At 34.9% G+C, this 23,435-nt stretch overlaps 1 protein-coding gene across 1 annotated transcript in view; it reads left to right on the forward strand.

The window, feature by feature from the left end:
- Positions 1-280: 280 nt before the first annotated feature.
- The window catches only part of LOC124359309 (TLD domain-containing protein 2), a 498,415-nt gene continuing 475,260 nt past the window's right edge, over positions 281-23,435 (forward strand). The window contains exon 1 of the mRNA XM_046811944.1: positions 281-375. The gene's annotated coding sequence lies outside the window, so the exon portion shown is untranslated. The remainder of the gene's footprint in view (positions 376-23,435) is intronic.

Below are 23,435 nucleotides of genomic sequence, written 5' to 3' on the forward strand. Positions count from 1 at the left end.
ACCATTTTTGGTGAATTAAGGCCTGTCACTTACCTTGTGAGCAAGGGTCACCCGTTCCTGATAAGAAAACGAGAAACTGTTTCTGTAAAGGTCGCGGTCCATTTAACAGCATCCGTGGAAAACAGTTGCGTCGAATAACGTAGTTATAGCCTAAACAGTTACTCACGGTGCGGTGATGCATTTACATTGTTGTAATGTAGAAAGTTGTGGAGTGTCTTGGAGGTTGAACCTGTTTGGACAGCAACCAGCTGATCGCTCCATGTGGAGTGGGAGGGGGGAACCGACTGGTTGGTGTCTGCAAGCTTCAGTTGGTGCGTGGTTTGGTTGGTGGTTGTGCCCGTGAACGGATATTTCTCAAAACATCGATCTATAACGGTAAGAATCTTCCTGCGTTGCATTATTTATTGGGTTTAATATTTGTATTAACATGAAATATATCAATATAAATTTAATAAGCCATTTTTTAATGTTTTGTTTTATTTAATTTTGACCTGTTTTATCAAGGCTTTCACGCGTACGTTAGAATACAAAACATTATTAAAACAGCTGTGAATATTTCGGTCTTTGCAATAAAGGTACTTGCTTGGGTTTAAAGAAATTTTAAACTTACGAGAGTTGTCTGCTTGGTTTCAATATAACCAACTCGCCATGTACATTCAGTAATTATTACATATTCGTCGACTAGTCTTAGATATTAAAAGAATGAATTGAAAGCGATAACTGACATCCGAAGAGTTCATGTTTATTAGAACCAAAACTCAATTGTTAAACTGGTAGTTATACAAGCGCGAATATATTTTTACATAAATATATAATTGGCAATCAAATATCCGTACTTCCATTCACCATTCACCGGTTATTAAGAAATTTAGGGCACCAAACACACGTAAACTAATTCATCTGTTAACTATAAAGAATATGTCACTATATTATTTTTAATAATTATAAATTATGTCACTATATTATTATAATTAATTTCCATATAAGCCTTTTTGATATTGACCTATTATTTTAAGTTGGTCAACATTCGTGATTTTTTTTCAAATCGTTGCTATTGTGTTATTGTATTTAATATAATCATACAATAACATAATTCAATGTGTGCTGTTTTGTTGGAAAATATAATAAGTCCTATGCGTTCTTGAATGCAGGATTTAAGTGTCTTTAAAGGTAAGGTATTTGAATTTATTTGATCAGCAAAATCGATTGATCTAAATCGGAGTTTTTGTTCTAATTATTAAAGGTTACAAACCATCACTTTAAATCGACACTTGCGATAAATAGTAAATGAAAGTGCAAATATGTTTTCATCACTATTTTTAAATAATAAAAGAAAATTGCTTAAAACCTGTATTATTCGGCTTGAGTCAACAAAACAATTTCTGGCCTATTCAGCCAGGTGCGATTTTTAATAATTATTAACTTGTGGAATATAATATTAAAAAGTATAAACAACAATTGACAAATCCTTCTTTACTTCTTTATCAACAATTTATATACTTTTAAAAAGCCACAAAGATTAAAATATTATTCAAGATACTTATCTCAGACATCGAAGTACCCACCTGTCTCATAAACTTACGATTACATCAAATTGTTCATGTATTTCATGATATTAAATTTTCAAAATGTTATTTTTATCGTCAAATTCCGTTCTCTGTCAGGCCGGAAGCAACCGTAAAACCGTACCAAATTTAAATACATCTAACATTGTGATAGGTTTATACTACTGTAGCAAAGATCTTTGACAGTTAACATTACAGTACAGTTTTACACAAATTAAGTTTATAAAAGGTTTTGAACTACAAGTCCTTCCTTGTTCTTAGTAATATTCCTTTGCAACGACGAGTTACACAAAATATAAACTCACTGGACTGCCATCATAACATACAAAAATATGGTTAAAAACGTAAACAATAAAGGGGGGATGGTAAAAAATTACTGAACTTTCAACTATTATATTATCACGTTATGCTCGCTACTTAAAGTCCTGTTTCAGCAACTTAAAGTTCTATTCAAACAGCAAAGTTACAAAACGTAATTTAGATACTGGATTACAAATAAAATAAAAGTCAACTTTTATAATACACAGTTATTATTGTACAAGATTTTCCCTATTATTATTCTTACATGACCTACAGTATGTATATTTTTACTAAATTTTAATTATTTTTAAAGTATTAACAAGGAGAATATTGTATTTTTATTTCATTTAGAGTGATATACAATATGGATGCTCAGTAGGTTATAAAACATCCCTGTAATGAAAAATAACATGAATTCAGTTTAAAAGTACTTTGCTACATTGTTACTAGATATGATATATTTATCTAATGGGAATAATTGTTTAATTTTTAGAAATCAAAATTGAAATAACTATAGATGGGCCAATAATGTGCCCAACAATTTTTAATGAAGAGTTAAAATTTTATATTTCGACATTGCTATAATTCAGTAGAAATTCTACCCTATAGAAGATCAAAAGTTCGGAAAGATTATTAAGTAAGTTTTCACCTAGGATAATTCTTAATCGCGTTTGGAAATAAGAGGGCACATGTAGTCATACAGCAGAACTACTATGGTTATCTTATAATTTGGGAGACTAAAGCCAATTTATAAGACCACATCCTGAAATCAAGACAAGCCACGCTGTGTCGAAATGGCAGGATATCGAAAAAGGGTCAATCATATAAAACGAAACCTTTTTCACATGTACTACTCTTTTAGTACATAACTTTGATTATGTATCAGTCTATGAGGTGATACAGCACCCAATGCTAAGGTCTGTTCCCACTTTAAACTGGAATCACTGCTATATGCGTTAGCAAACTAAGGGAACAGCGATGTTAGATATAATACAGAAAACTATTAAACACGTGTAATACTGATTAAATTCTAACAAAATAAAAATACCAACAATTTTAAATCAATTTCGTAAGAATTAGGTAATTACTTTAAAACTTAAATGTATTGACACTCTGAGGAAAAGATTTAGTACCGTAGTCCTATCTATGAATTAAAGAACATAACTTTATGGAACAAAATTTCTCCCACACCATTCCTAAATGGATGTAAGGTCTAGTCTGTAGATTATACTACCAGTGATATATACTTATTTCTTACTTCAAAGATCGAAAACTAATCGTCAAAACATAGAACAGTTAAATTAACTTCAGCCAACGACATAAAGAAAGACTATAACTGAAAATAACGAACGAAAACTAAAAATATTCAATTGGCATTTCGAAGGCCAGGAAAAACATTCATTTAAGAATTTAAACAATATTCTTATTTCAATCTAAATAAAAAAGTATCTGAGTTAATTGCGACGCGAAGCGACTATATGTGGACAGCCATTTAGAATAACGCATATCAAGGATATTTTTATTGCTTTACTTATTAACATAAATGTATTTTTCATAATTAAAAACGACGACAATTTATTCGACATTACGACATTAATACAATTAACATTAACGCTTTTAAATTCCCTTATTAGGAATTAGTAGAACTGAAGCAGCTAGTTTAGAAGGATCGGTTCCTTTTGAAAAATCTATAGACAGAAAAAACGTGAAACTGTAAAATTTATAGCTCTCTATGGCTGTTTTCATTGTCAAAGGTTTCATTATAAATGAACTTCTCATTGCTATAGTGTTAAATTATAAAGCCAACATTTCAAAATCTAAATTAGGATATTCCATTATTTGTATAGTTAAAAAAAAAGTAAAGAATAAACGGTGCACCGCGTAACTTAAAAACTAAATAACAAAAGATAAAATTCCAATATAGACAATAACATAATAAATAGAAATAATAACATAATAAATAAATAATATAATATAGAGATTTGATATATAAATAACAATTTCAGGTACGGCAGTAGTAAATCTAAAAATTTTAACAGGTAATTTTTTTTATGAACTGAGGGGAGGGAAAAGGTTGTAGAATTTCTAGGCCCACTAATTTTAAAAAGTAATTTGGTTTCAAGTTTGTAGCCGAAAATTAAAAAAAAATATTTAAAGCCAATTTTTGAAGGAGGCGGGGGCTTAGTTGCCTCCACGAATCCGAATTAAAGATGAAATCCTCCCCTTCAGTTCATGTAACTAAACTAAATAATACTGGCTAATATACTGGCCCTCCTCCAGATCTAACATCTGGCAGCGCTCCATACAAGCCAATCCTCTCAATTGGTATAAGAAAAAAAAAACACATTTTTGATCCAACCTTGTTCCAGATGAAATGAATAGGAGCACATACACTCCGGTTGGATGCCGGTACAGAAGCGCTGGCAGGGCGAGGGCATTCAATTTTTCAGTTGTTCGGGCAGACTCGCCGCACCAGTCCCGCTAACGGCACTCACGGGGACCCTATTAAATCCCAACATAACCAGTAGATATTTAGAAAAATTTTATTGTAACCTGAGAAATAATAATAACTTAATTATGTTTGCCACAAAGTATATATAAATTTTTTTTAATTTAACAATTAAAAATAACGATCTGTAACTAACAGTACCTTTTAAGTATTGAAAACTGTTTCCTAAAAATAACTCAAGACACCAAGTATTTTAAGATACACTACTTGGTGACAAGATTAAATATTACATAGGCTAGAACAGCCATACTAAATGATTAAGCGTGATGACATTCACTTGTAACTATAATTCGCTGGATTTTAATCATTCTATTATAATATTATAATAATTTACATTTTATTATTAAATATTAATTGTAAGGTAGGCCTAATAATAATTATATAATTTACAAATAATAATAACCGTACATTATTTCCCAAATACCAATAATTAAATTATAATCTGTTCACGCTACTCTAAGGCAAATAATTAATTAAGCAATAAAAAGAAAATCATTAATGTTGCCACCCAATTTTGCACGCAACACAAAACTCGAGGTAACAGAATTTGCAAAGTCTGTACCGTCTCGCTTACACTAAATAAAGACAAAGTGTGTACACGGAATAAATAATTTCCGTTCGCCGAACGGATCAGTTAGAAAGCACGGCGCAAAAATAGAAAAACTTAACTGGCATAGTAAATAAATTAACAAATTTAGAACGTACGAAAGACAGGATAGAACACTTTGCGACACGAACACGTACACGAGGAACACAAGTTACAAAATAATATATATAAACTACTTATAACTAATCTACGATAATATATGTCTGGGTGGGAGAGAAAAGCCGCCAACTAATTAAGTAAAGAGAGTGAAAAAGACAATTACCTGCCGAAAGTAGCAGAATTAGCCAGCCATGTGGAACGGGACGAGCAGAGAACAGACAGCAACGCAGTAGCTTCTCCGAACGTGTCTGACCGCTCCGAACAGTAGCCGGTGCCGGTGCCGGTGCCGGTGAACAGTAGAGAAAAGTAGAGTCTCGAAATGAGAACAGAAGTCTATACAAAGATGTGCTGTCTTTAGTCATGCAATAAATTATGGTACTATTACTGTCACTTAAAAAATAAAGTAAAGCGCTTCAGAGTTTTTTTATAATCTTTTTTTACATTATTAAATATATATGAAACTAATGTAAATGCATACTTTGTATTTTTTTTAATATAAGTAATACACATATTATAAATATATTTTGCTACAAAAACACACATGGCGTGGAATCTCATGATATTAGGTCCTATATAAACTTACTTCTCCTTGAATGACCATCAACTAGTTTAGCATTTCCCGACGTTAATAATTTACCCAGGCATCAGTTACAGGGAATATTAAGCGATGGGATAAAGAGAATTCTTAACTAACTTGTACATACTAACTGCTACACAGCGGCTCAGAGCAGTTCGCTAAGTCTGCGCCTTGACAACAACGTGAAAATTACCTTCAATTGTATTAGCATTTTCCGACGTTAATAATTTACCCAGGCATCAGCTACAGGGAATATTAAGCGATGGGATAAAGAGAGTTCTTAACTAACTTGTACGTACTAACTGGTACACAGCGGCTCAGAGCAGTTCGCAAAGTCTGTGCCTTGACAACAACGTGACAATGACCTTCAACTGTATTAGCATTTCCCGAAGTTAATAATTTACCCAGGTATCAGCTACTGGGAATATTAAGCGATGGGATAAAGAGAGTCCATAACTAACTGGTACACAGCGACTCAGAGCAGTTCGCAAAGTCTGTGCCTTGACAACAACGTGACAATGACCTTCAACTGTATTAGCATTTCCCGAAGTTAATAATTTACCCAGGTATCAGCTACTGGGAATATTAAGCGATGGGATAAAGAGAGTCCATAACTAACTGGTACACAGCGGCTCAGAGCAGTTCGCAAAGTCCGTACCTTGACAACAACGTGACAATGACCTTCAACTGTATTAGCATTTCTTGGCGTTAATATTTTACTCAGGTATCAGCTACTGGGAATATTAAGCGATAGGATAAAGAGGGTCCTTAAGTAACTGGTACACAGCGGCTCAGAGCAGTTCGCGAAGTCTGTGCCTTGACAACAACGTGACAATGACTTTCAACTGTGTTAGCATTTCTTGGCGTTAATATTTTACTCAGGTATCAGCTACTGGGAATATTAAGCGATGGGATAAAGAGAGTCCATAACTAACTGGTACACAGCGGCTCAGAGCAGTTCGCAAAGTCTGTGCCTTGACAACAACGTGACAATGACCTTCAACTGTATTAGCATTTCCCGACGTTAATAATTTACCCAGGTATCAGCTACAGCGAATATTAAGCGATGAAGAAAGAGCGTCCTTAACTAACTGGTACGTACAAACTGGTACACAGCGGCTCAGAGCAGTTCGCTAATACAGAATATAAAAATTAGAGAATAAAATGATTAAAGTAGGTGTTTCTCGTACTTTGAATTATAGTGAAATTTCGAGTATATTCATTTTATGATTTATATATTTTAGTGTTTTTTTGTACAATAGTCGAACTCGTGTATTTAAATATAGTCCTAAAATAGTTTACTATGAACACATGCAATTGAAATGGATAATTTAAAATCGTAAAATACTTTAGGTGTTATGCACGAAACAGGTTTTACGAACTTTACCGAGGAATAGTGCCAGCAAAGCCGCGTTGTGGTAGATAGATAGCATTGTGGTATATTTTGCTCAGCCATTCTCAATTACTACGATTGTTCAACAACAAAATATTGAGATTCGCTAAATTGTACAGTGCATTATATAAGGACGATAGTGAGGTGAATAGCGAGGCAGTCATCCTGAAATGGGCTTGTATCAAATATCAGTATCTCATCATTATTAAAATACACATATAATATAATTTCGTAATTATTATCTGTATGAGTGTTATAGCATATGTTATACGAATTATTTCACATTTCAGTTTATCAAGTGCTGGAAGAAAACATATTGGGGTACGTGTGGCTATCAATTAAATATCGCGTTTGGAACACTCACAAATATTGAATTTAGCTTCAGTTCACCTTCTTCTAACGTGCAGCGTCTGAAATATGACGCTGTTGCAGACTTGACTCTCGACTCCTTTCTTTGTCACCGAATATTTTTTGGATCCCTTCAGACAAACATGACTCCAGATTTAAGGAATCAAGTCTGCAACAGCATCAGATTTTAGATGCTGCACGTGAGAAGAAGGTGAACAGGAGGTAAACTGCACATTCGCATCGAATCAGCTCTTCCCACCATAGCTGCATTATGTGTATATTCGCAAATATACAAAATTTAGAAAATTATTACAGTCTGGAATACCATTTGGTTTTACAATCGGGTCAGTTTTGATTTGAATACAATTGGTATAGTGTGGTTTGATTAGTTGTTATTTTTATCTGAACCAACACCATTATATCAACATTTTTCTGTCCGAATTGAACTACTTATATTAGTAGTTATCATTATCGAGTAACCCATGTTAAATTGTACAGTCAACCCTTCCGTGCGTTAGCGGCATTATCAATCGGTAGTGACAGTAAGTAGTCGAAAGAGTACCGCTGGTGCTACCGTGGCCTTGTGCTGTCTTATCACCGCACGTTTTTACACTGAGATGGCTAGCCAGACTCTGCCCGCAAGACACGGCATGACATGTCGCTCCTCTTGCAGCACAGCGGTAGTGGTGCTCCACACTCCACAGTTCCGACAGATAACAGGACAGTGGAGTGTCTACCTGACTGAACCTATTTGCTCAGCTGCACTCTCATTGTTGTCGCAGGTCTCGGAGCCTCTCTTCCAGAGTGTAACAATAGTTTGGTTCCTCTCTCGCTTATCAACTGTGAACATTTAAATAGGACACCAAGTAATGCAATATTTTCGGTAAGGACAAATCTTACACAGTATGCAATATAATTAGCAAATAATGTCAATTTGTAATAATATTGGTTTAAATATCCGTGTAGAGTGAGTGAATTTAACAATATTACAATACAATTCCCAAATGTATCAATATATTTTCCATATTTTTATGCTGATTATAAACAGTCGCCACAAACATTCGAGTCCAATACAATATTGTATTTCAATATTCTTGTCATGATACATTTTATGACACATTTTTCAACCCATTTCAGCAAACAAATTATTTTTATAACAAAGCGTGGTAAATGATGTATGTTGGTTTTCAAAAAATAAAATAAAATATATCATTTTGTAAAAAGTATACAATAAAATTAAGTTTCTAACGTTTATTAAATGTGTATGAATTTAGACAATTATGAGTACTATCTCACATTGACATGTACTAAGATCAAGTACAACTATTCATTACAATAAAAGGTGTGCAATAATTAGTTTCAACCCACTTTGATGTTTTATATTATTGTTATAACACAGCGAAGTAAATGATTACCCTGGTTTTGTAAGATATAAAATTAAATATATGCGTCACGGAATTGTATTAAGGGCTTAAAATACATAAAAATAGCATTACTTAGTTATTTTATGAAAAACAAAAAAGTTCTACATTTTGAATTAGTATAACATTTAATTAATCATTACATTAGGAATCTAAAAATCATTTTTAATTGATTGAAAGAGTAACTAATTAAGAGGCAATACAATTCTAACACTAAATGTTCAGTAGTGTTTAATATACTTTAGATCTCTTTATGAACCAAAAATATCCATTATGATAAATATTGTAGGTATCCTAATAAAATATAGGAAATGTCTTTGCTCATGTAATATCCACAGTTTCAAGTAATTTTATGATTTAGTTTTTAGTAATGAAATCATGTCGTACCTGAAAGACGTGTACAGTACATTGAACATAGCAATAATATCTCCAGGAGCTATTGTATGTAGAAAATAAACATTAATTTAAAAATAGTTAAAAACAATTAATTTTTTAGGTAGGTACTCTAGAGGTTATGTATTTAAATTGAAACAATTCTAATTTTGTTGGAAACGATTATTTGTTTACCTTAATTTCTAACGCAGATGGTCCTAGGGACCAGGCAGGCGGAGTAGGCTAGACGGACCACATAGTTCTCTATTGCTCTTGTTGATCTAATTGACCCAATCTGTGCGGAACTATGTGACTGGTCGCGAGGGCTACAAGTCGCGAAAGGACAAGCGTGCGAAGGGGGGTGGGATTTTCACTACAAAAAAATAACTCAAACCCTAAAAGTTTTTTGATTTCAAAGATAATATCAGTTCCTTATGCCGGAGAATACGGTTCTGAAGCATAAATATACAAAAGGTTAAATACAGACCAGACTTCGCTTCACGTTCGCCCCACAGCGCACAGTATCCTGGTCAATAGAGTAACTCCCAATAAGCTGATGTTTACTATTTTTCTATTTCAATGTAGAGGTAATATTAGTAAAATTTCAACCGAAATTTTATCTCTTCTGGTTAGCTTATTCGAAAGGTCTATACAGGCGGTCAGAAACAAAGGTAGTAATTCGCTCTAACATTCCGTTATTAAGAAAGACTAATTTGAACGCTTGCCTAAATAAACGTCGTGGTGACCACTTTTAAATATATGAGTAAGTTTTAGGAGCACAAATCTACACTTCATAATTGATACATTTATTGTGACATTCCCTTGTTCATTTTCTGTCTACTCTCCTACACACATGAAAACTTGCCTAAATGTAAAATCCTGTTTTTCATGTAAAATAGCAAATTGCGTATTATCGCGTTGCTTACCTACGTTACCTATTGCTTACTATGCATAGCTTATCAGGTATATTCCAAATTACAAGGCTTCAGTTCCTCGCTAATTTAAGACAGACAGACAAGCAAATGAGTAAATAAAAACTTTTGAACTATCATACACGAGATCTATATCCTGTACACTCCATTTTTCATCAGTAAATATATTCAACCTATCAAAATAAAACAATTCCGTTATCGTTTAGTTTGTTGAAGAAAATGACATTTCATGTTAGCATAATGCCAAGTTTTGTTTGACACCAACCAGTCCAACAAAGTAACTACTTTACATATATTGATCAGTTACTGAAAAAGGCTTATGATTTATCTTAATATTAACTAGTTCATTTTTTTGCATTTTCTCGTTGTTAACTTGATTGCCCATAAAAAATGTAACCAGAGTCGTTTTGTTACAGACAGAAAATGTCAATAGAAATAGAAATTCTATTTGCAATGAATCTATTTTCTGAGTTTCAAATCAAATTTTAAAGCTCTAGGTCAACTCATTCGAAATTTTTCGTACGTACGGACAGACAGAAATTTGATTTTGTTCATCAGAAATTGGTGGCAAAGGCGCTAAATGCTCAGGCAATAAACTTCCATTGTGTTTTATTTCAGATTAACGAAGGATACATAGTTTTCAATTGTGTCCCTTACTCATTCGATGTTGATGTTGTTCAGTGGCGTAGCGAAGGGGGGGTCCAGGGGGTCCGGACCCCCCCCGAAATTTTAAGACGTGTTAAAAAATAAAGCATGGAGCAGGAGAAAAAAAGGAGAGTTATCATTTACTCTTGTCTACAAACATTAAATTGATTGATTTAATTGATTAAAGTGACCGTTGTTAAAAATATAATTGTCCTTTCGTTTAAATCATAAAGTATCAAACTATACTTTTGGGCTCGGCCTTTCGGATAGTGTAGTGTAATCACGGTATTGCTATAGAGCGCGGTCACGTGACGTCGCAAAGCAACCTAAATTGTAACACGGCGAACATTCGACCTCCAGCGCTCGTTGTGTAAACAACTACTGGAACAACATGAGTGACATCTTCAAGAAGATGGCACAGCGTGCCTTTGGAAGCGCCGGGAAGCCAGCTAAGAGGCCTAGCTCTCTACCTGCCACCTCGGCGCCTAAGAAGGTCGCTGCTCCAGCAAAGGGCCTTTTTAAAGGCCACAACGTCACCACTTCTACTGTGACATCTGACCAACCTACGGCTTCGGTTTCTACGCCCAGGATACCCTTGCTGTTCCTGGACAGTGTTCCGGACTGGCCTACCCACGCCAAGAAGTTGGAGGAGTTGGCGCGGGACGGCCTGACGACAACATTCCACGGTGCTCACTATCGCTTAATGACCACCGTGGAGGACTTCAGGGCAGTTCAGCGGTACCTATGTTCCAAGAAGCTGCTCTTCTACAGTCACAACCTTGGGCGTGAAAGATCGCTTAAGGTTGTGTTCAGCGGACTGCCCGACACCGATGATGTGGAGCTCTTCGATGTCTTAACTGACGAGGGCTTCGCCGTCGACGAGGTTGCACGACTTCGGACAGCCAGGGGACCTACCAGGAGCTGGCTGAGCACGCTGACCAGGGACAGTGAGCGAGAGAATCCTGACACTAAGCGGGCTTGCCAAATCTACAACGTGACAAGCCTGCTCCATGTCAGGGTCTCAGTCACTGTCTACAAGAAGCCGGTCGGCCCGCCGCAGTGCTACCGGTGCCAAGGTTTTGGCCACGGCTCCGGCAACTGCGGGAGGCCGAGAAAATGTGTCCGCTGGGGGGGAAATCATCTGAAGATGAACTGCCCCAAAGTCTCGACGGAGAAGGGTCACTGCTGCAATTGTGGCGGCGATCACAACGCCAACTATCGTGGGTGTCCAGCCTACAAGGAGGCCAGAACGGCAGGTGTCCAATTAGGCCGCAAGTCCCGGCCTACCAAACCAGCGGCGAGGCGATCAACGGCCCAGCCGCCCAAGCGACCAGCGCGAGATGAGTCACCAGCGGACTCCGTATCGGAGAATGAAGCTGAGGACCACATGCCGCAGAAGAAGAAGCGCCGGAGGAAACCCCAGAACCCAGCCAACCGACTTCCTCGCCCGCCGGCATCTGTGGCTGACCTTCCGGTCACACAGAGGCCCAGGGCGACTCCCAGGCAGAAACTAGAGTGGCCACATACACCAGCCACTCTGCCGCAACAAACGGAGGCGCCAGCAGCTGATGCAGCATCAGAACCAGCCGCCCCCGCCCAGCGCAGCCTACAAGCCGTCTTGAAATAGCTGCGCAGCTGACCGCCCTCACCCGGCTCTTCAATGAAGCTGTGGCCCTCAGTGGCACACCGACCAACTGATAGACTGCTGCAGGAGCAAATGGTACAGTTGACAGGCAAGTCATTGAGCTCAACTGCTCAGATACTGCCCACAGACCAGGAGGAGCGCCCAGAGGCCATCCTAGCGACCCGACTTGGACTTGGACAGTTTAAATTAGCGACCACTTCGTTCAAATTCGTCTTGGGGACGTAAAATGGCTGCTTAGAATTAAGTCACGACGTTTATTTTAGTGTCATTAAACTGTAGACGTGTATATAATTATCGAAAAAAATATAAAAGATCACTTTCGGTCGGAAAATACACTTTAAAAGCTCTACTGATAAGAAGTTCCGACTACTTTGGATTTCACTGACTGAGGTTGTTTGTCTTTGCCTACATTTTCCTTAGTATATTCCGATCTGAAGTGATTATTTTTGTTTTTTTCTCGATAATTATATATTTATTCGTCGGCGTTGAATTAATACCTAAAATCAATGTCCTAACAAAATTATAAATACCACTTTTACCTCAACCACTGAACCAATGAAATCCAAAATCGTCAAAACTTGAATCTGTAGAGAGCTTTTCTTCGGTATTTACCGACCGGAAGTGATTTTTTGTCGATAATTATATAGGTAGTCGAGTACAGTTTAATGATAACAAAATCGTCGTCCTAACTCAATCAAAAAACCACGTTTACCTCTATAACCGAAGTCCGAAGTAGTTGAAGTTATAATCATTAGAGTTTTTCAGATGTATTTTATTTCCGACCAAAAGTGATTTTTTGGATTTTTTCCGATAATTATATACTTGTCTACAGTGTAATGATACAAAAAATCGTCATTATAACTCATTCATAAATACCTCAATCAGTGAAATCCAAAGTAGCCGAACTTCTAATCAGTAGAGTTTTTTTCCGGTACATTTTCCGACCGTTAGTTTGATCTGTACCAGAGCAATGCTCGAAAATTGCCCTCCTTTTCTAAAGGGTTTCTGCCGTCAGTGGCCCAATGTCCCCGTAGGGGTATTTAATTTTTTCCACAGAATATAGTTGTGTCAATTATATGCTTGAGTGAAGCTCTGTTTTGTTCTTTTTCTTTCTTATCCAGTGAATCCAACGTCACTTTGGAGCCTTATACTCGGCCAGAATCGAACTTCGTAAAGTTTCTGTAGCTATACAAGAAAATTTGTGGTACTAGAGTTGCTGTGAGAGTTGAATTTGCCTATTACATCTTTCCACTTTCTATAAGGCGTAGTTACTAAAGCTCCATATTTTTGGTATTTACCTTTTACCAGTGAACTCATTGGCAAATAACACACAAAACGTCCCCCGGATCTTCCAGTTTCGGACCCCCCCCCCCCCCGAGCGAAATTTCTGGCTACGCTACTGATGTTGTTGTTTTCCTCACTAGAGCTAGCTAGCTAGAACAGTTGAGCTATGTTTAACCGAATTAATCTTTGTACAAGTGAGGTTCTTCTGCCTTAATCAACATGAGAACGTGGGCGGAAAAACAAACAAGTAGTATATAACTGACTTTTCGATCATATATGAGGATAATTCGTTAACTCTCCCAGCATTATCATTAATTTCCGAAGTTTTTACTTTTCCACGGCAACGAACATGTATTTTGATTAAAACCAGTAATGAAAAACGTTAAAATACTTTAAGATTTACTGCGATTTAATGTTTCATAATGACAATTCATTACAATCACTTTCCAAAAGACTATGGGTGATAATTCGCGTTTTTTATCTGTTTGAAAAAACACAGACGCTTTTCTTGTTGAAAGGTTTGCCAGCTTCATCAAACTGCAAGTAAATCGTGTTGAGTTCACAGCACCGCAAAGGGTTAACAAGTCATTGCCACGACAACCGGTTACCATGCAAATGATATTATACATTATAACTGGTATTCCTGATATCATGTTTCATTTTATATCTACCTGTACCACAAATCATGTAGTGATTGTGACCATGGCAGCTAGTTTCCTTGACAACTTATTGTCAGTGATTCTGATGAGATGTTGCTATAACGTCTCGTTGGTAAAAATTTCGATCTTGGCAATTAGTTTCCTTGATAATTCGTTGCCAATAATTGTGGTGGATCGTTGGCGTAATATCTGGTTTGCATAAGTACTATATTGTATGGTAGCAATTTGGACCGTCTAAGATGTAACATCCATCCAGTGAATGGATTTCTATGTAATTGTTGAAGTTTTTCTAGTGAAATTGTACTATATTTATCTTTAACTTCAATGAAACGTAAAGCACACAACTCCCATATCAAACAACTAATCTTTGAGCATCTCTACACAGCTGACATATGGGAGTGCCGATGGCCGAGCGGTCTAAGACGTTGGACTTTGTGTTTGAGTTAGAGATAGCGCCGGTTGGAATCCTGTCTTTGACCGTTGCGCTTTTTATCAGTACCATCGACCTTGTACTGTATCGACTCTCCCCCTTATTCTGTTTGATAAGATCATAGTACAGCCCAGTGGTCCATGACGACGGGCCGAATAAGGCATAGAAGGGGATCGGTTTCTTAAAAAAATATTAAACTTGATTATTATGCACAGATAGCAGTAAGAATGCTAGGGTTAATTGAGTCTCAGCATATACAGTATAACACCTGAGGTACATCAATTTTCGTGTTCAATAACTCAGCTATAGCGAGTACTATGTACCTTTAGATCCCCAGTTTGTACCTGTTACATCTGTATTAATAAACGTTCCACTTTTTAAAATCTAGATTCTGATATTCTGAGAGCAAACCCGGTTTCTTTTGATTTTTACGATACACGCTGATCGCCGTACAACTAGTTCACCGTGTACTGTACAGGGTTGTAGTATATCTACAGCGAGCTACAAACCGGACTGTCTTGAGCTACATCTGGCTACTGTAAACAGCTGGTGACAGTTACGGTGACAGTGACTGTGACGGTGGTGATGGCGGCTCAGGAAGGTAATTAACCACTGCCCGGGATCTGGGCCGTCTTACGTCACATCCTCACTGGCACAAAGGTTAACGGCGGTTGCAAACCTTTAGAAAGGAGGCTCGGTCACAGTCGATCTTCCATGATACCCAACAATACAAAGAAACCCATTCCTGTCCATTAATCCCGCATACTTATCGCTTGAACTTTGTTTTGTAAATATAACAATAACAGTAATTTGTATTCTTCAATCGCTAGTCAATAATACTAACATACAATGCGATATCCATACCATATAGGTAAATTTGTATAAATGGCAAGAGCCTTATTTAATTTCAATAAACATTGAATCACAAAAACTAGTTTAGGGTTCGACTCCCGGCGGAGCAACTACTTTTTGTGATTCAATGTTTATTGAAATTAAATATAGGTAAATCTGATATACTTATCATAAAACTTGTATCATAGAGATTCCATTTTTTACAGCCGAGTTATAGCTATGTTGTTAAGCCTTCCATCACATCACGAGTTAATATATCATACATGAAGTAAGGCAATATTTTAATATCCGGAATATTGGATAATCTTGAATATGGATAAGTTTCTCATGTGAAGGTACAGAACCATAGAAATCGCACATCACAAAGTTAGGGAGCTGATGCAGAGCAGAATTTATTATTATTATAGTAATCTAAGACAGGTGAGTTCATTAAGTCATTTTTTAAATATGTGCTACATACACAAGACATTTTTATTACTTCCATAGTACAATTTTTATCAAAAGCAATAAAAATATATTTCGTATTAAAACCTCATGCTTACCATCAAGGATACAACACAAGTGAATTAATATAATGTTTAAATAGAAGTTTGAACCAATTATCATCCATGCGAATATTACAGGTAACCACTTAATATATTAATAGTTGTTCATGCAATACAACGTTTGAACTGTCAACAATTGGTTGCATACAACAAAATATATTTAGTAAAAATGGTTTTTAATCAAACCGTTTAAGGGAATTTTTTTTCATATTGTAGTATATATTTCCCGACTTAGTAAGTACATAACTAGAATTCGTACTTTTGATAAGGTTAGTAAATTATGTTAACACGAATAATCAAAACAGTGACCTGTGAGGAAAGGCAGAGTTAAGTTCAAAATGAGACGGCCTCTCTTGTTTTTTTTTTTTTTTTTTTTTTTTTTTTTGTATTAAAAAAAGAATATATAAACATTAAAATTATACAGTATGGAAAATGGCCCCCATAGTTATGAGACAATGATCCATGCACAAGTGGAATTGAAGTAGCCTTCATTATTTAATTTCCTGTCTTTTTTACAAAATCATTTATCAAACAATTCACCACGTTACAGTCTAAAGAACCAATCTTCACCACATCCTGTGGTTTGCGATAAAAGTTAATTATATATATTTTACTGACTTCTATGAAATAAATCTTTCTCAACTTATAAATTGCTTATAATTTCAGAAGTTTAAAACTTCTCCGTGGCTCGTTAAGACGCGCAGAAGTTGGAAATCTCAACTTGCATGTCGTAATGCATTATTATTATACGATTTGTTCTCTTTAACCTTGTGCGCAGTTCACATTACTACTATTAAAATTATCTATTCAGTGTTTAATATACATATTTACATAATTTAGTTACGAGTTAACTTTTTATGTTTATTGTATGAAATGTATTTTAAAGGTTTTTGATATCTCTATGTTATAATTTGGCTCAAGTAATGATGTGGGGTATATAATTTACTCGCAAACGATCAAAAACATCTCTTGAGTAAATTAATTACCTCATTAAACAGAACTAAGGAACGACATTATCAGTTGTAAAAGTACAGTACTAATATTCAACCTGTATTATACAAGTGATGTAAACTAATAAAACGTTCTCTCGTGGCTGGAATCGACGCATTTTTTATATTGGCGGATATTGATTTACGTAGGAAGGCCCCCCTATTTGTGTATCCTTTTGAAATAAGTTGACAACTTATTTTATTTTATTGTTGATACAGTAACTAAACAATGTCTGGCCCACTAGTGTTAACTCAGCAAATGGATGTCGCACGAAACTGGAATGTAAAGGAAGAAAGGATGATTTTCTTTATAGCTTCTCTCACCTGAACACGTTTACATGGAGTGATATTTATAAATTTAAAATTGCTATAAGCATGTTTTAAAATTCATTTTAAAATATTTCAAAATTTTGTAACTAGTTAATGTTATATGATCAAACAAATAATAATGGTTTACAATCATCCAATTGTTGTATCGTAACTAAATCTAATCATCTCTCTGCTAGTACTATTCAGACTGTCTACGATGAATATGTCGAAGAGGAAGCATACATTAGAAGTAGATGAGACATTATGCAGCGTATGAGTTGAAGGACGACCTAATGACAGTAACTAGAGAGTGAGAGAGGAACCATCAGATCCTCATTATAGCCAGAGACCACGCCCTGACTGCATATACGCACGCACACACACACTCTATCACCCGTGGTCATGACCTTTACCTCCTTGTCCGCATTTATAACAGCTACAAGGTCATCACTTTACACCGATGTCGCTGTAGGAAGTGTACTGGCCGTGGTTACCGAACTTAGTTCTACAAGTAAGGAACTCATATTAAAATCCTGCAGCTATATCAGTAGTGTGACGTTCGCGTATTATTTAAGGTAACAATCAGTCCAGCGTTGAATTATTTAAGGGACATCCTAAAGACCCGGAAGCCTGGCAAGGAGTTGATTGCTAACAGTCATCGACCCAAAATACTATTTTTTGTACTAAAACCGATATCACACAAAATAGTTCATTATTGATTGCTACATACTATAGTTATAATTTTAATCCGTCCAATACCAAAACATAAAATTGTGTTTGATGTTTGATAGGATTCGTCAGTGGAAGTCCTTCTCGACGAAATAATTCCCAAAACTGTGATTGAGTGACAATTACAAATATTTTAGATTGTATCTATTGTTCCCTATAATTTTCTCTTAAGGAACAAATAAAAAAAGTATTGCCAAGGTTTATTAACAAACAGTATCCTTTCTTGCTTTGAGAATGTTTTGCAACAAATGTCGTTCTATTAAATCTCTTAATTCTTATTAAACAATAGGCGCTCTAACCATACCTAGTGTTAACTTTGTGCACACTCTTAGGTAGCTATCTCAAACAAGGAATGTAATGAAAAGTTTATATTGTTGTTCGATTCACCTTCCGCTTATGAGCTCTTCAAATAAATTTGTCTTAGGATTTCTCTGGAATATAAGGTCTATGCCTAAATAAAAAGATCAAAATAGATTGAAACATCAAGTACCTTCTGCAATGACGAAAGTAGTAGTCATCTCACTCTGGATATATTTTTGACCCTTGTGAACAGTGAAAACAACAGAGTTAAAGAATAATAATGATGAATAAAACTAGATTCCATTATCTACAGCCAGTCGGCGAAAACACGTTCTAAACATACTTGTAAGTGGCACTGACTAAACACCGTCTGCCTTTACCCCCGCACAGTGTAAGTTTAATATTGTGTTTACCCCCTTTACGCTACAGGAAATTGATATGCCGATCCCACCAATGATTTGGTTATTCCAGCCAAGGCATAACGAACTTCGTAGGGCATTTAAGTCTAATTGTGAAGATATGTTCAAAGAAGTTCAACAGTAGAGGTAAATATTTAAAATTTTGCTGTTACTTTCGGGGTACTCTAAATGAAAATATCTTAATCTCCATGCGTTGTCAAATGTGCGAAAAAAAGTAAGCAATAGTATGCCTCAGTATGAAACGCAAGAATTAGAAGTTTTTATTTAGACCTCAAGACTATTAACTTTTAAACCCATAGAAAAAAGTTTAGTTATGTTGTAATTTTTAGTAATTGATAATGTAAGCGATCTCCAAAGTATTTTCTCTACTCCTTCCCCTGGTACAATGTATAATAAAAAAATGTAATTTAAAAACATCATTGCTAAGCATAGTCCCTCTAGTGCTAGGATCTAATACTACAGTATAATGGAACGACCTTACACACATGATCTGTTTTTATTACAATTGTGTAATGTAGCTACTAAGGCTTATTGTGAAAAAGAAGATAGATAAAATATGTTCTTTAAAAATTCGAATAACTTCTTCTGTTACAAACAATAAAAATATGAAAATAACAGTCTTTATTGTATGTAACATGCATTTTTCTCATTCACTGACTGTTAGAAGAAACCAGAAAAGGTCGAAGGTAAAAGCAACCACAAACCTGTAGGTTTAATTATTAATTAACTTTGTTTGAATTTTCCTTTGATATTCCAATCTCGACGTCAGAAATTGATATTACAATTTAATTTTCTCATCGACGCAATATTTGTCCTGGGTGTGCACGGGAGTAAATATTGCTCCTGCAATTTTATTTTCATCCGAATTAAATTTATTATTGATGTACAATATCGACTCATGTTTCAAAGAGTATTCTAAGCACAATTGTTTTAGGATTTTTTGCGTTGGGCTAAAATTCGCTAACATCACTTTTGCTATTATTTCCTTCCTATTAATGGTGTATTAATAAAAGGAGAGACCAACCGTATTTTAAGCCACATTCTGCCCGTTCTCATTGGCCCTCACCTATGTGAGGATCTTATCAAATAGAATGAGGGGTGAGTCGATAAATAACAAGATCGATGGTACTGACGAAAAATTGTTTGAACAAGGATCCTAACTCAGATCCAAACTCAGATTTTCTAGACCGCTGTTTTTTTTTTTTTTTTTTTTTTATAAATACCTGTTTAGTTTATTGCCTCCTTGGATAGTTATGTAGTATATCTAAGATTATACAGCAGATAAATAAATTCAATCAGTGATAATATTAGGATTAATTTAGGAATTAACAAAATCAAAGTAATTGATATGTGTGTAATTAATCCTAATATTATCACGTTATATAATATCGTGTAATCAACTAGTCTAGTACCTTTGAATTAAGTTATTTGAGAAAGTTGCAGAAGTTCAGTAGCTGACAACGAGTGTGTATTACACACAACTTGTGTTTGTACCTGTTGACCTGTAACTCGAACTTCTACATCTTTTGTTACAAGTTTGCCTTTGAAAAACGCTAGTTTTGTAGGGATAACAATAATGAAAAGAAAGTCTTTATAAATGACCTTCTATTGTATATTTTCTTGTTTCTTTTTCATAAATATTTCTCAATAATTTAAAATTGTTATAGCCTGCAGTTACTTGATCACAATATTATATGCTAGAAACCGCAAAACTAATTTTTACAGGCTTCTTGTATTATTGCTGTTATTGATTTTTAGAAGGATCCATTCACCATTTGCTGATATTAACATACAATAGCCGACAGACAGTTGGTACCCACGCAGAGGCGGGGACGCGGCTGGCCTTACAGAGGCAAGTGCTTTGAAACTTGATCTGTAGATATCTACTGCATTTACATTTCTATGTCTTGTGTCCTCTAACCATAAAGCCTAGAGTACCAAACAACCAATGAATATTTGTCAGATATTAAAAGTATAATGAATTTAATAACTTAACAATCAAAATTAATAAAAAAATATATAAGAAAGTAATATTTCGCCAATATTAGTAATTTAAGGATAGGGTTTAAAATAAAGCAATGTTTTCACAACGAAAAATCGATTCTACTACCTTTTATTTTATTGTTTAACTTAAAACCTGTATTAGTGTTGATTGATATTAAAAGCTATATATTGCTGTGTCAAATTTCTAGAATCTTGCTTGCCATTCTACAAAATGGACTAGACAATCCGTAATGTACTTGGCAGAAAATGCCTGAACTTCTGGTTTAGACACGAGCTATGTGAAATAAACCGATTAATTGTACCTGAGAGTTTTGAGAGGAACAATGAATAAAATATCAGTATACAATAATACGAGTATTCATCTACCCTGGACAATACATCAAATCATAGAATTTATCAAATCTATTTATATATAATCTAACCTAATCTTCTGCATCTAAAATAAGGAATGTATAAACTATTTTGATCTAGTTTATCTAACTTAATTCAGCCAACATGATCTAATCGGCTCCTAATAAAACCAAACTTAACTGACAACCTAGTTCGTCTAAGACAACCGAACTTACGTTACCTGTCCTTGACATATGAATATTTTCAATTATATGAAATTACAATTTTGTTTTTTAATTTATTTCGATGACCTATCTTCCCACTTGTAAGAGTACTCCAAAGAGTATATACCATTTTTGCGAAACGAATAGGAAATATTGATTCAATTTAAACTTTACAAATTAATTAAAAAAAAAATCATTTTAACTTTACAAAGGTAATTCAGTAACAACTTTTAGAAAGTAATGATTGGTTATTAAAATTATTAATAGTTTGCAGTTTTCCTAATACATCTATATTTTTTATTGTACTTATGAAGTAATCCAATTCGTAAAGAGAAGGAATTCAGTTGTAAGGGAGTAAATATCTATAATATATACACTGACACTTATCATTGCATTAATTATTATACTCGTATCTGCATGGTATCCCAAAAACACTTAAGCATTACTTCTTTCCTCCTTGGCATAATATTTATTTATTTAGAATTAAACATTTGTTGTTGCATTTATTTAAGACTGTTGACTAAGCAACTTTATATTCTTGTTTTTTTTTACTGTAAATGTGGCAATAGAATATATAATTTGAAATGTTATCACATTGGATCAGGTGTTTGAACTTTATAATAATAAATGACTAGCATTTTTCTTTTTTCCATTATGGTTACTTATAACATCAATGTAAAAATTTTGCTAACGCTCAACCACAAACCATAGAGGATGCATATATGAATAAAGCATCGTGCCAAATTAAAACTGATGAACTGACATTTATTTCAGTTTATTTCCAACAAAATTTCCATTCCCACAAGTGATTCTAAATATTCTATTTCGTTTGGTTTTATGGGTGCAGCATATTTATGTTATCGGACAAAGGTACTTCTATAATTTGTATTTTAATTACACGATATTTCTACGAATACGTTAAATTTAATAAAACAGAACAGGAAAAACATGTAGCCTAAATATAAACGATTATAATTTTTTAAATGTTGCTTTCTTGTAGTTCTCACTCGTGTTCGACATGTAGGAAATCTATGGTGAGTTGTAGACACATTACGTAAACCGGACGATTCCAGTTTCAATATCGAGTTTTGATGGCCGTAGATCTAATTATCGCAAATGTAGAGCATTATTGACGGCCGGGTCATGGCTGTGAACCGTTTCTTGTGTGACATTTCCTCCAGGCAGTGAGAGAGGCCCCTCACCGCGTCTGTATCTGCCGGGCTACGTCTGCGTCTGCGTGTCAAGGTCGCTTTCTCTTGGAGAAGCGACGTGGCCCTCATCACAATTACATACATCAAGATGGCGGTCGCTTTTATTCCCAGAATCAACCTTACTGTTCTCCGAACCGTAAGGACGGCCAGTCATTCTCCCAGTCTTCTCGCAAGAAAGTACTACAGTTTCATCACATACCTTTTGCTTTTGATGGATAACAAAAAGTGATTTTGAAAATACAGTAGCATTCACATTATTACAAAATATAGTCTTATATCTTGTAGCATGCTAGAAAACAACCATCTGAATATAATATTTCACTGAGAATACCCCAAAGAAATTATGCAAAGATCTTGCGTATTGCAGTTCTAAGAAACTGTGAGTAATAGTACACTAGTCATAAAAATATTTAAAATTTAAGATGTAAGGACAATTCATGCAAACCATTTTGTTTTTTATGTTTATACTTAACTTCGTAATATAAGAAACCTCGTCTATTTTATAAATAGTATTAAATGTTTATCACAAAACTTTTCCAAATATCCACTATATTTTCTCACTATGGCACATACTTCTCAATTGATAAATATATTTTAAAACTGCACAAATTAAAAAATCATTGAACACGTCTTGAAAATCCCCATTAAAAAAATTCTTTTACTATTATTCAGAAAGAAAAAGTTTAATTGGTTGAGCGTTAGTGAAGCCTATCACTCGAAGACCTGCAAAATGTTCG

This window comes from Homalodisca vitripennis, chromosome 4, assembly GCF_021130785.1.
Source record: "Homalodisca vitripennis isolate AUS2020 chromosome 4, UT_GWSS_2.1, whole genome shotgun sequence".
NCBI classification, from domain to species: Eukaryota; Metazoa; Arthropoda; class Insecta; order Hemiptera; family Cicadellidae; genus Homalodisca; species Homalodisca vitripennis.